The 12,296-nt window shown below is 34.0% G+C and overlaps 1 long non-coding RNA gene across 2 annotated transcripts in view; it reads left to right on the top strand.

The window, feature by feature from the left end:
* Positions 1–12,296, top strand: part of LOC110025006 — a 55,301-nt gene that overhangs the window by 38,591 nt on the left and 4,414 nt on the right. Inside the window, exons 2-3 of one of the 2 annotated variants that reach the window (XR_002294072.1) lie at positions 5,168–5,238; positions 9,587–9,965. This is a non-coding gene — a long non-coding RNA (uncharacterized LOC110025006). Of the gene's footprint in view, positions 1–5,167; positions 5,239–9,586; positions 9,966–12,296 lie in introns of those variants that run through there. The other variant, XR_002294071.1, reaches the window with a different exon arrangement.

Below are 12,296 nucleotides of genomic sequence, written 5' to 3'. Positions count from 1 at the left end.
CGCGTCTCTTCGTTTGAGTTGATCAGCTTCCAAAGCCTTTATAGTGAATGTTCCAAACCCTTCAGATGAGATTCTAAATAAGGAAATAATGACGGTTGCCTTTGGACTGGCTGTGACATGGTGTTGCCCAAAGGCCAAGAAGAAACTAGAGGGAGAGAAGAGGTCAAAGGGAGTGAAGAGGATGAAGAAACATAAGGCTAATGATCCGGTGGACGAAGTTTGGTCATGTAAATTGCTTCAAGGTCCTCGATGGGCAAAGAGTCGAGCATAAGCTGGAAGCAGGTTGGGGTGGTCCGAGCACCGACTAGTCGACCCAACCTCCTCTTGTAGCCTGGGAACAACCAGTTGAACAACTTGCACAGGGAGTCGCCCGTGCTGCTCCGCCCGTGGCACAAGTATCTCTAATAAATATAGAGTGATAAAGTATGAGTCCTTAAGGGCTCTTCAAGGCCATACCAATTCCATTCTGTTGGGGTTTTGAAGCTCGATTCATGGATAATGGCCAAAGCCTATCCTTAATATTTACCTCATCATGGGTTAGGCCTTTTGAGAAGGTTGCTACGAAGTCAACGACTAATTGCGCCGTGTAATCATTGTTATGGGTATGTATGGGATATTAAGCTTGCTTAATTTAACTGAACACTTCAAGATCCTCCCAAACTGATCTGGCCTTGATAATAATGATTTGAGCATATGGTCAGTTAACATGTGGATCATATTGGCTTGAAAATAAGATTGTAGTTTTCTTGCAAGAAAATTAATGCTAATGTAAGCTTCTCCATGATTATATACCTTAAGTCTGCATTTTTTAGGATTAAGCTTAAGGTTAAATCTTCTAAGTATTAAAAGTTTCTTTTAACTATTCTATATGCTCTCTAAGTGATTTACTTTTAATTAGGGATATCATCAATTTACACTTCAATATTTATTCCTTTTTTGAATTTTTAATATAATATCCATTAGCCATTGATAAGTCACTCAAGTATTTTTAAAGCTGAAAGATATGACATTTTAACAAAAAACTCTTTTTCTAGTAATAAAAGTAGTTTCTTGGTGTCGGTGGGATGCAACTTGAATTGATGGTATCTCAAGAATGCATTAAGAAAACTCATAATGAAATGTCTAATGTCTAGGTTGACCACGACATCGATCCATAGCAAAAGATGGCTATCATTCAGACAGACTTCAATTAAGTTGGTGAAGTTCAAACACATGCTCTATTTGTTCTTTGCCTTATGAACCATCACAACATTTGCTAACTAATGCAAATATTTTATTTCATGGATGAAGTTAAAAGTCTAGCAATTTTTAAATTTTCTGCAGGATAGGCTCAACCAGGATGATAACCACAACTCTCATCTTCTTCTTAATGGGTTTAGCACCGGAGTTGATATTGAGTCTATTTCAAGCGTCGTTGATGTTGACTTCGGGCATTTCATCCACGGTCCAAGTGATAGATTGTGGTGAACCCATAGGGTTGAGACATTTACGTCGTGAACAAAGCTTTAATAATTTGGCTCAGGTTTGAAATGATCTGAACATAGTTATAGGGTGTTATATATTATAGGGTTGAGGCTATGTATTATTTGTGTTCTTTGCTCAGGTTTGAAATGATCTGAAGTATTCTTTCTTGTTCTTCTTCTTAGATGGATACTTGCTTTGCTGTCTCAGTTGCTTTTAAAATGATCCCCTTATTTGTTTCGAGCTGAAGGACCACATGTTCCCCATAACTCACAGGTAACACATTTGAGATTAGACTAGATCACCTTGAATGGTAATAATATCTCATTTCCCAGAAAATGTGATAGCTATATGGTAAGTGGATGCTTTGAATGCATTGAGTACAGGCCTACCCAAGATGACATTGAAAGTGGTTAGGGCCTCCATCAATATGAAATCTGTCTTAGTTGTATAATGCTTATTAACTTGTCACAAAGTTAATGGCAGGAAGGTGATTTAACAAGTTTTTTTTTTCTTTCTCCGAAAAATCCATTCAACATACTAGAAGTAGTTGTTTAGCATTATTCATGTTCATCTTCTCAAAATCTCTTCCAAAGAGAATGATGTCATAAATCCTTGTGTCTATCAGTATGCTTCTGATTTAGTAGTTGACTATTAACGCAATTACTACAACCACGTCGTTAATAGATTTATGTTATCGAAGTTGGCTTCCATGAAGGTGATGAGTGAATGAATTGGAGAGGCTGATCTGGTCAGACCAATGGAGTAAATGTCCGCTATCATTAATCGCCTCAAGCTTGGCCATCGTGAGGCTTCCGATCCATCTCCACCGAAGATAGCAGACACCACTTGCACTATTCTAGTAGGGACCTATTCATTGGCAGCAACTTCAATATGTGCTTTGGCTTTTCTTTGGGTGTTGGCTTCTAGCGCTACAAGTTTCTTTAGTTTCCTTAGTAGGATCTTTTTGTTGATAAGATTCTGAAAGTGTCATCACTCGGTATTATTCCCATGGTCACCATGATACTTGTTTGGATTGCGCTGAAAAATTTTAGTTTTCATCAATGAGGTTCTCTTGAAAAAGTTTTTGATTTGGATGGATTCTGCAACTTTGTCCATCAACACTCTCAACCAAGTTATTTCTATCAAAGAGGATAGAGATTGTTCTTGCCATCTTTCTGGTCTTCTCACGACCAACCTTCGATCGGGTTCCTCCAACTGTTGCCATTAAAAATGCTTTCCAGGAGAACTAGGATAATCTTTGCCAACAAATTTCTTCTTTGAATCTTAGTGTTTGTGCAAATTTTTCTAGAATTTACCCTATGATTTCCTAGTTCTAGAAGGACTCGACAAAGAATTGTATTCTTCTATTGAGATATGCTTATTGACCTGCTCTAAAGGTTTGGCTAAAGTTTGTCGTTTTGCAAGCCAAGTGCATATCTCAATGGGCCTCGTGTAGGCTTTGAGCCACCGCTACGTGAGCGGCGGTGGGATGGAGATCTCCAACGTGAAGTATATTTTGTTGGAAACAAGTGATAAAACTTTTCAAGCATTTAGATGTGTTTATGAATCTTTAATAAAACTTGAGAACTTTTTTATGAGCTCTTAGCACTAGAGAACTAAGGCACGAACATTCATTTGAATTCACCAAAGGAGGTAATAACTTCTATCAGCAAGTTATTGAACAAAAACAGTGCTACAGGGTCATGAGAAATAAATGACATTTAAACGATTCATTTATTCATAATAAATATAGTCGATTGTAAAGAAGTAACATGACTAGCGGGATCTATTCTCCCTTTATAAGAATTGAAGGAAGATATTTTAAACTTTTTGGGTGCTTCAGGTTCAACAATCTCTCTCGAGAATGTATTCTCAAATGGTCGTCGTCTTCTTCTTCTCCATCTTACTTCATGATCATCCAACACTTCTAAGGTATTCTCTTCTAGACCATGTGACTAATCATCATCTTCTTCTAGCATCGGAGTAAGAGGGCGTCCTTACCTTCATAGGACTACAAAAAAAAATGATTAAATAAATGCTATAATATAGACCGCACAGTTAGAAGCCTGTAAGAGATTTGTTGTCGAAAAGATATCATCATGAGTATCGTGTAAGTCATAAATAGGCATAAGTAATGATGGGTTAGAGTCCCATTTCTTCTATCATTTAGGCAACCTTGAAGGATCTGTAAATGGACTCGATAGTGAAGCTTGGTAGATGCAAGCGTGCTCAGCGGACAAGTTTGATGTATACAGGCGAGCTCGGCGGAGGAGCTGACACAAATGAGTTCAATAAATACGGGCGAGCACAGCTAAGGAGCTCACCAGGTTCTCTCAAGGATTAATTTCTATAACTATGACTTCGGTAGATGTGGCTGACAAGTACGATCTTTTAGCTATAGGATCTTGGTGCTTGATATTATTAGTATTAAGAAAGGCCTAATCCAAATAGGCCCAAAAGGCCTATTTATGTGCGGGCTTTCCAAGTAACTTAGGAAAGTCACTTTAGAATGTACATGTGTGTATTATGTTAATAATTTAAAAATGATATAGGAGTATCTAATATAAATACATTCATAATCATTCAATAGATTTGCTATATCTCTCTCATGGTTATTTTAAATGTTATAATGAAATTAAAACGTATTTGAAAACAAATAAAATTTAATATAGTCACTAAGAACATATTTTATTGCAAGTATTTAGGATCCATTCTTGTTTAAAATAAAACAATGAATTTTAATTATAAATTATATTTGCTCAAAATTTTGTACTAGAAACATTTGGGATAATTACATGTAGACCAAGAGACATTGATATTTTTAAATCAATCACTTGATTTATTTTTTGAACAACCGAACTGGTGTATTAATGCGTGTTCCAACCAAACTAGTGAGAATGTGATAAAAAAGAAAAAATATGGGTTGGGTTTAAAGGGCATGCTCAGGTAGGGTCCAGAAGAGCAATTATCTCATCTCAAATTCAGATTTTTTAGTTATATGAGAAAATAATTTGATATTTTAGCTTTCATGAAATATCATTTTTACTCTTGAAATATAATTTTGCTCTTCGTTATCTTAACTCTTTTCACATTGGGTCTAGAGGTACATTTTGCTGTTAGAAATTCATGTTTAACATTTATGACACAAATTCTAAAAATACATAATAGCCAACATCTTTTAAATTCATGATTTTTACATATCTATAATAAAATAACACATACCTGTATTCATGATGATAAAATTTGATATTGAAGAGTTGAATTTCTCTCTCTAATCCCTTGAAACTTTATGTATTTTCTGATGGAAAGAAGTGTACGGGGTATATTAGAAGGAGAGATGACCCGTTCTCTGAATTATGTTTTATTTAACCACAATTCATTCTCTGAATTATGTTTTATTCTAACAAAATCAATAGGATTTATGATAATTTAATAAATTAATTGATTTTATTATTAAAATCAATGACATAACTTTGTAACCTTTATTCATTTTAGGGGTTACATGAGTTACGAAAATAAATATCATAAGTTATCATAAGTTATGACATAAGTTATTAAATAAATAACATAAATTTTCATGAGTTATAAAATGAATACCGTAAGTTATATTGTAAATAAATTTTTCGGGAACAGCTAACTTATTTTAAATTAATATTGCTGAGGCATAACTTTTTATTAATAACAATAAATTTTTGTCATACAGGTGTGGCATCAAGGAATGGAGACGGTGTGAGAAGATAATGGCATTCTGATGGGTGGTGGCATCGAGGATGAGTAAGTAATGTGGCATTTATGTACTTCTTAATGGCCAATTTAGAATTTTAAACAAGGGCTAAACATATTAAAATAATATTATAAAAATAATATATATATTTTTTATATATAGATAAGATGCATATATTTATGTATATAAATTTAAGTTTAGATACTAGAAGTGCAATCAAAATTGAGTGATATGTATATAGATTTTTTTTTTTTTTTTGATAATTGGGAATTGGTTATGTAATTAAAATAATTTTTGGATTTCAAGCTGAAATAAATATATTTTATATGATAACGTTGACTTTTATAGCCTTTGAGGGCTTAAAGAGCCAATTCTAGCCTCACTGACTTCATTTATAGTGCGGGATAGCATCAAGCGGTGTATTTTTTTTTTTTTTAATTATTCGTAAAGAATGGGTGAAGTCTATTATATGAGCTTCCAGTCACCCCATATGTCTAATTATTCGATGACTGCCCTCACTACCGTTAAACTGGCCAGAGGGGGATTCAAACCCGTGACCTGAAGGGACTTAAGACCTTTGAAAATGCTGCTCTACCAACAGGCCACGGTTGACGGTACATTTCAAAGAATGTCCGAAGACTATTATACGAACCCCGACCATCCCTAATGCGCCTAATTATTTGAGTACCTCACCCTAAATGCATGGGGAATCGACTAATCTGAGGGGACTTATAATGGACGAACATATATATATATACACACACGCGCGCGCGCGCGCCCACATATGACCATAACAAAATCTCAAGGTATGACACAATTCTCGAGAAAACGTTTAGATCAATGAACATTTAAACTTCAATTAGAAGTCATCCAACTCTTTGATTTTAGCAAACTTATAGTCAAACTAACCGGCTTGACAAGACAGACTCGATGGTATCAAAATTGGTCAAATGCAAGTCAAATCAAGCTCAAATCAAGCCATTAAACCACACTTGGAAACTTTCTAAATATATTTGAAAGGTCAAACAAATGCTATATCTGATAAACTTATAATTGAATCGAGCATTTCGACAAGACGAATCCAACGAGTTCAAAAACACTCAATTCCGACATCATTGAAACACTCACATGTTCATTAAATGTCATTTGATTAAGAGAATCTTTCTGGGCCGTTCGATCAAAGTGATTTATATTTCAACATTATTTACACCCAGAGCTCCATAAATAGAGCCCCATCTCTCTCATGAGAGGGGGAAGAAAAGTTAGAGATCTAAGAAAGAACTTGAAGCTTTGAGAAAGAGCTGAAGTACAACACCACTACCACTGACTACCGTAAAAAACCACTGACGTCTGTCGACCAACACCTACAGTCGTCGACTTTAGCCTATCTCCATAGACTACCGTTGGTCTCCGCCAACCACCGTCAAACAGCTTCGACCGGACGTCGCCAATCGCTATCGTTCGTCGCCCGTTCCTAGCAATAAATTCATCAGCACGTCGACGTTGTAACTTGAAACACTCAATAACACTTTCTCATATGTAGGATAAGTGACTGCAACTGTAATCATCTTTTATAGTGGAGCTCCTCAACTGGGTCAGACCATGTGGTTTTTCCCTTTCTGGGTTTTCTATGTAAAAACTTTTGGTGTCATTATTAGTTGTTTCTTCTCTTTTGAGTGTGTGTTGAACCTTCGTACCATGCTAAGACGATAATCTGTTACTCTCCTGCTGCAAATTTTTTAGCACACATCATATATAAACATACATACATACATACATACATACATACATACATATATACATACATATATATCTCTCTCTCTCTCTCTCTCTCTCTCTCTCTCTCTCTCTCTCTCTCTCTCTCTCTCTCTCTCTATATATATATATTCTAATTGTGAGGTTTTATGTTTGAAAAATCAATATTGCATATATTAGCATATGACTCTTTTATAAAATCTAGAGGTGTGAGAGCCAACCTCAACATCTCACTTATTTCCCCACTTGTATTGTGAGATGAGTGACATCAAACTTGAGGGTGGAAAGAGGGATTAGAGCAACATTGGCATTAAGATATAAGAAAATTAATTAATAAAAATAAATAAAAAAATTCTAGAAATTATTAAATCATTTGCACTCACATATTCTCATATTCATTCTATCAGCACTTCATCAATTGCACAAAATGGGACATTTGACTGATGAGGAATCATGCATATATTTTGATTTTGCCTCAATTTTGACCGACTTTACATGCATACATGCATTAAACCACATGTATGAGCATAAATAAAATAAAATAGAAATTAATAATAAGTCAAATACTATATAATTTATTTTAGGTAGATGCAATAATGCATTTCATTTCCTAAGTTGCTCGATCTATGCAGTCTAGCTTTAAAACTCAAATAATTCTCTTAAGTTCCATTGCCCTCTTAGATTAGATTTGAGTTGTTAACTCATATTAATAATATTCACCTTTGTTTTAAGTTTAAGGCAATTTATTTACCCATTATATGACATAGGCTCTAACAAATTAGAATTTATGCTCAATCTTAAGTAGTGGGATTGTAAGCCCCAAATTTATAATAAATTGATAAATCAAAATTTTGAAATTAAATCTCAATAGAAAAACATTAAGCCCAATTATAGAATAGTATGAAGTATCAAAGGGCCTCTCAGTATCTGATGCTTCTCCATGCCCTGTTTTGCCTCTTTAAAACCAATGTTCTAGATTTGAATCACACTACAGGAATAGATAAAATTAGCGTATGATATTTGTGTCAGATATTTCCAACGCAAATATTAGCATTGGATTTGCGGTTATTAAGTAGCGAGAAATAATTTATGACATTTACATCATAATTAGTGTTCTATTTGCGTCGGATATTTCTTTGGTATAAGTGTTCCGAAAATGGCCAAACTTCTTTTGGATTTGCGATGAATTTTGATTCAAGTTTGTGTCGAAAAAATAGCAAAAATAGTTTATTTGTTAGCATCAAATTAAACCGAAGCAAATTTGATTCGGTTTTAGCAAAAATAGTTTATTTGTTAGCATCAAATTAAATCGAAGCAAATTTGATGCAAATCTCACACAAATAAACTAACTTACTTAGCTTGCGCGCCTCAATTTCATTTTCTCTCCGCATCCCGCTCATCTCTCCCTGTACCCAAAAGCCTCGTTTCCACCTACCGCGTGACTCCTCTTTTCTCATTTCCTCTTCCCTTTCCCTCTCCCCCTTCTCACGGGTTTTCTGGCCTTCGGGAAGAATCTCCACAGTACAGTTGCCATTAGAGCTAGCTCGGAAGATGACGTACGTGTGGCTTACAGAGACCTTCAAAACTCCCATAGTTCTCATCTTCAGCTAGAGCTAGCTCGGAAGATGACGTACGTGTGGCTTATAGAGACCTTCAAAACTCCCATAGTTCTCATCCTTCAGCTCTGCTTGAATAGTTCTGTTTTATTTATTTTTTTTTTTTGCTTTAGTTATGAATGTTCTTACTGGACATTTACAGTAGAATGTACCTTGGTGAATGTTCTTACTGGACATTTACAGGAGAATGTACCTTGGTGAATGCTTTTTGCTTATGAGATTGTTGTTGTGGATAACATTAGAGAGAGTTCACGAAAAACTTGAATTATGAAGATTAACAATAGAGTTTAAATGTTTTTGTTTGAGTAGATATAAAACTAAATACATTAAATGCAATTTTAGTAGTAATGGATCTAGTAGCGGGGTTATAACAATGGATGATAAAGTCATTAAAAGGAAGAAACATTTTAGATATGTTGGGTCAACTGTTCAAAATGATGGTGATATAGATGGGGATGTTATTAGTAAAATTCAAGTTGGATGGTTGAAGTGAAGGAATGCATAAGATTTGTTATGATGGTTAACCCGAATGCATAAGACCTATTGTGCTAAGGTGGATGAATGGGCTTTACATTAAGAGACAAAATTTAAAACGAATATATCCACGAAAGAGTTGTAATAGGTCTAATGACAATACAATATTAGAGAGTGTCACCTTAGATGATTTGGTCACATCAAACGTTGACTAACTGATGACCCAATTAGGAGAGTAAATGTTTGAGATTTGTCTTAATTTAAGAAAGAAAGATGTTCCAGATTTAACACTCAATAGGATACAACGGAAAAAAAATGATTCATTTGGCCAACCCTACTTAAATTATCATACACCTAACCTTAAATTTTCATATTTATATTGCCCAAGTCTTTCATTTTTATTTTTTGTAGTATAATTGCACTGATTTGTAAAATTACATGTATGTTACAGATGAGTTTCTATAATTTGATAGCTTGGATGTATTCCATTTTATATCCAGGATGAATAAGATTCACAGATGAGTTATTGAATGACGTTGATGAATTTGTGTAGGTGACATCACAATTGCCCCTCTATTGTTCTGAGGGTAAGTTTTGATGTATTTGTGCGAAACACAAAAACGAAGCACTTCTGCGACCCTGAAGAAGTTGAGTTGGAGCTTTACCACAAGAGATTCAAACTTAATTGTTGGTACTTGACTGCGCATGGTGTGCAAGAACCTGAAGTTCAATTTGATCAAGGAGGTGCCTTGACAAGTTATGCCCCCCCCCCTTAAGAGGAATTTGATCCTGTCACATATGAAAAAATGGTCCATGATGCTTAGAGAGCTCAATTTGTTGGGAACATTCAACACAAATCTAAAACACCAAATAACAAAACAAAATAGTTCTATAACTTACTGAACGCTTCACAACAACTTTTATGGGATGATTGCGCGCACATATAAAGTTATTAGTGACACTGAGAATTTTGACTGTCAAATCTGATTTTAACATGCCAAGAGAAGCATTTAATCAGGTAGCAACTTTATTGAAAGAGACTAATCCTGTAGAGAATTTAGTATCAGATGACCCGTAAAGAACGAAAAGGTTGGTTTCAAAGTTAGGGATATAATGTCAAAATATTGATTGTTGTGTTAATTGGTGCATGATCTATTACAATGCCCATGCAATCGCGATGACTTGCCGATTTTGTGGTGTGAATAGATTCAAACAAATGGGGGAGAAATAATAAAAATTAGAAAAATACTCCATACAAACAACTCATTTATTTTCAGCTCATACCCTGACTTCAGAGATTATTGGCTTCCATGCGTACAACCCCATAGATGATTGACATAGTATTGAATCTGTTGATGCTAACTCAATAAGTCATTCATCACATGGTGATGCCTGAAGACATTTTAACCATACTCGAATTTTTCAGCTGAAGTACGTAATGTTAGATTTGGGTCATGTGTGGATGGCTTCACCATGACTAGTAAATGAGACGGTAATATTCATCGTCTCATAATTTTCAGACGCAAATGTCGGCTTACGTTGCATATAATCAAATCTAAAAACCGGAATATTTCGACGTAAATTAGGCAGAAATAAAATTACCGACCCTCAATTTAATGTCAGAACAAATCAAACGTAAATCTAAAGTCAATCCTTAGATATCATCGGTTTTGTGTCTGATCTGCGTCTAATCTAGCCGACGCAAATATGCTTAATTTCTGCCGCGCCAATCCCAATTAATGATTTGAAATGTGCTATAGCAAAATTAAAATTTGAACTCGAAAGAAGCACAAGTTATTATTTTAATTGAGAGTTTTCCTTAGAGATAATCTCTTTGCAAGATGTAATAAAATGCAAAGCTTGCTCTTATAGGAATCCAAACCTTTTATCCTTTAAATTAAATGGATAGGCTATAGGACCTTAAAAAAAACCCTAATTATTATTCAATTCTTTAGTATGAAATACAAAATTCCATCATTTATGTTTCATATATGCAATCATTAAAGTATTTAAAAAAATTTAAAATAAAAACTTTTCGGTGGTAGCTTTGTTTATGTCTAATGATATGAATGGAAGCATTAATTTAAATATTAATATTTTTGGATCTTGGTTTAATAAATCATTTTTTGAAATTTGCATACATATTACATTGGATCTTGGTTTAATAAATCATTTTTTGAAATTTAAATACATATTACACAATTCTTATATATTTAAATATACAACATCTAAATATTGAAATTTATTTATGCAACATATATAATTAATATTTAAATATATTTAAAAAACTAATACATTGATATTAGCAATTTTTTTTTTATTCAAATATTTTGATATGTGTTCGACATGCAATATTTATATAAAAATTACATTTTTAAAAATTAAGTTTGTAACATATAAAAATTATACATTGAGGCATTTACATACTACATATTATATATATATATATATATAAAACCTATTTTAATTTTTACATTAATATATTTCAAATTAAAAAGAAATGAAAGGCGTCCTTTTATGCATAGAAAGTATGTAAAAAATGAACATTTAGACACTGGATATGTAAATACTTTTGTTTTTAAAGAATGACTAGAGACTATTATACGAGTCTTCTGTCACCTGTAATGTGATTAACAATTCGAGTACCGCCTCTCTAAGATCAACTGTGCTAGAGGAGAAATTATTACATATGGAGGGCGTATGCTCTCCAATCATAGCTATCACTTTAATAATAAAAGTGGGACCCACTATTATGTAGGCTTTAAATCAAGAAGGTTGCACAACTTTTACAGAAAGTGCTAAGGAAGAGAAACGATACTATTTCCAAAGCTAGGAGGGAAGGGGCTGTGGAAGAGGATGACCAGGCGATCAGGACCATCCCAGGTTCATAAATAATTTACTCAATTTTGAAAACAAAAAATTTCATTCCAAACACTATTACCAGTCATTTAACCCTCATGATACAAAAATTGTTGTTAATGAACTTTGGGACTCTAAGGGATCGCTTTTAAGAGGAGCAAAAACCCAAAGTCATTTGATCAGATGTTGAAGGGTCATCAGAATGATTGTTAACACAGGAAGATTGTTGACCATCATCTTCAAGCTTTAGTCATATCTCTAAAGGAGAAGAAGTCAGCCTACTTTCTCCTCGGTCTCTAATTGCATCAAATGAGTAGGTGAATTTGAAATATTTGAGGAAAGTCATGTCAAAGAAAAGTTTTAGTTGGAGTTTGATCTAAACATAGGCTCGCCATTTCTAAGAA

Source organism: Phalaenopsis equestris, unplaced genomic scaffold, assembly GCF_001263595.1.
Source record: "Phalaenopsis equestris unplaced genomic scaffold, ASM126359v1 Scaffold000002, whole genome shotgun sequence".
Taxonomy (NCBI): Eukaryota; Viridiplantae; Streptophyta; class Magnoliopsida; order Asparagales; family Orchidaceae; genus Phalaenopsis; species Phalaenopsis equestris.
This window is presented reverse-complemented; position numbering and strand designations above follow the sequence as displayed.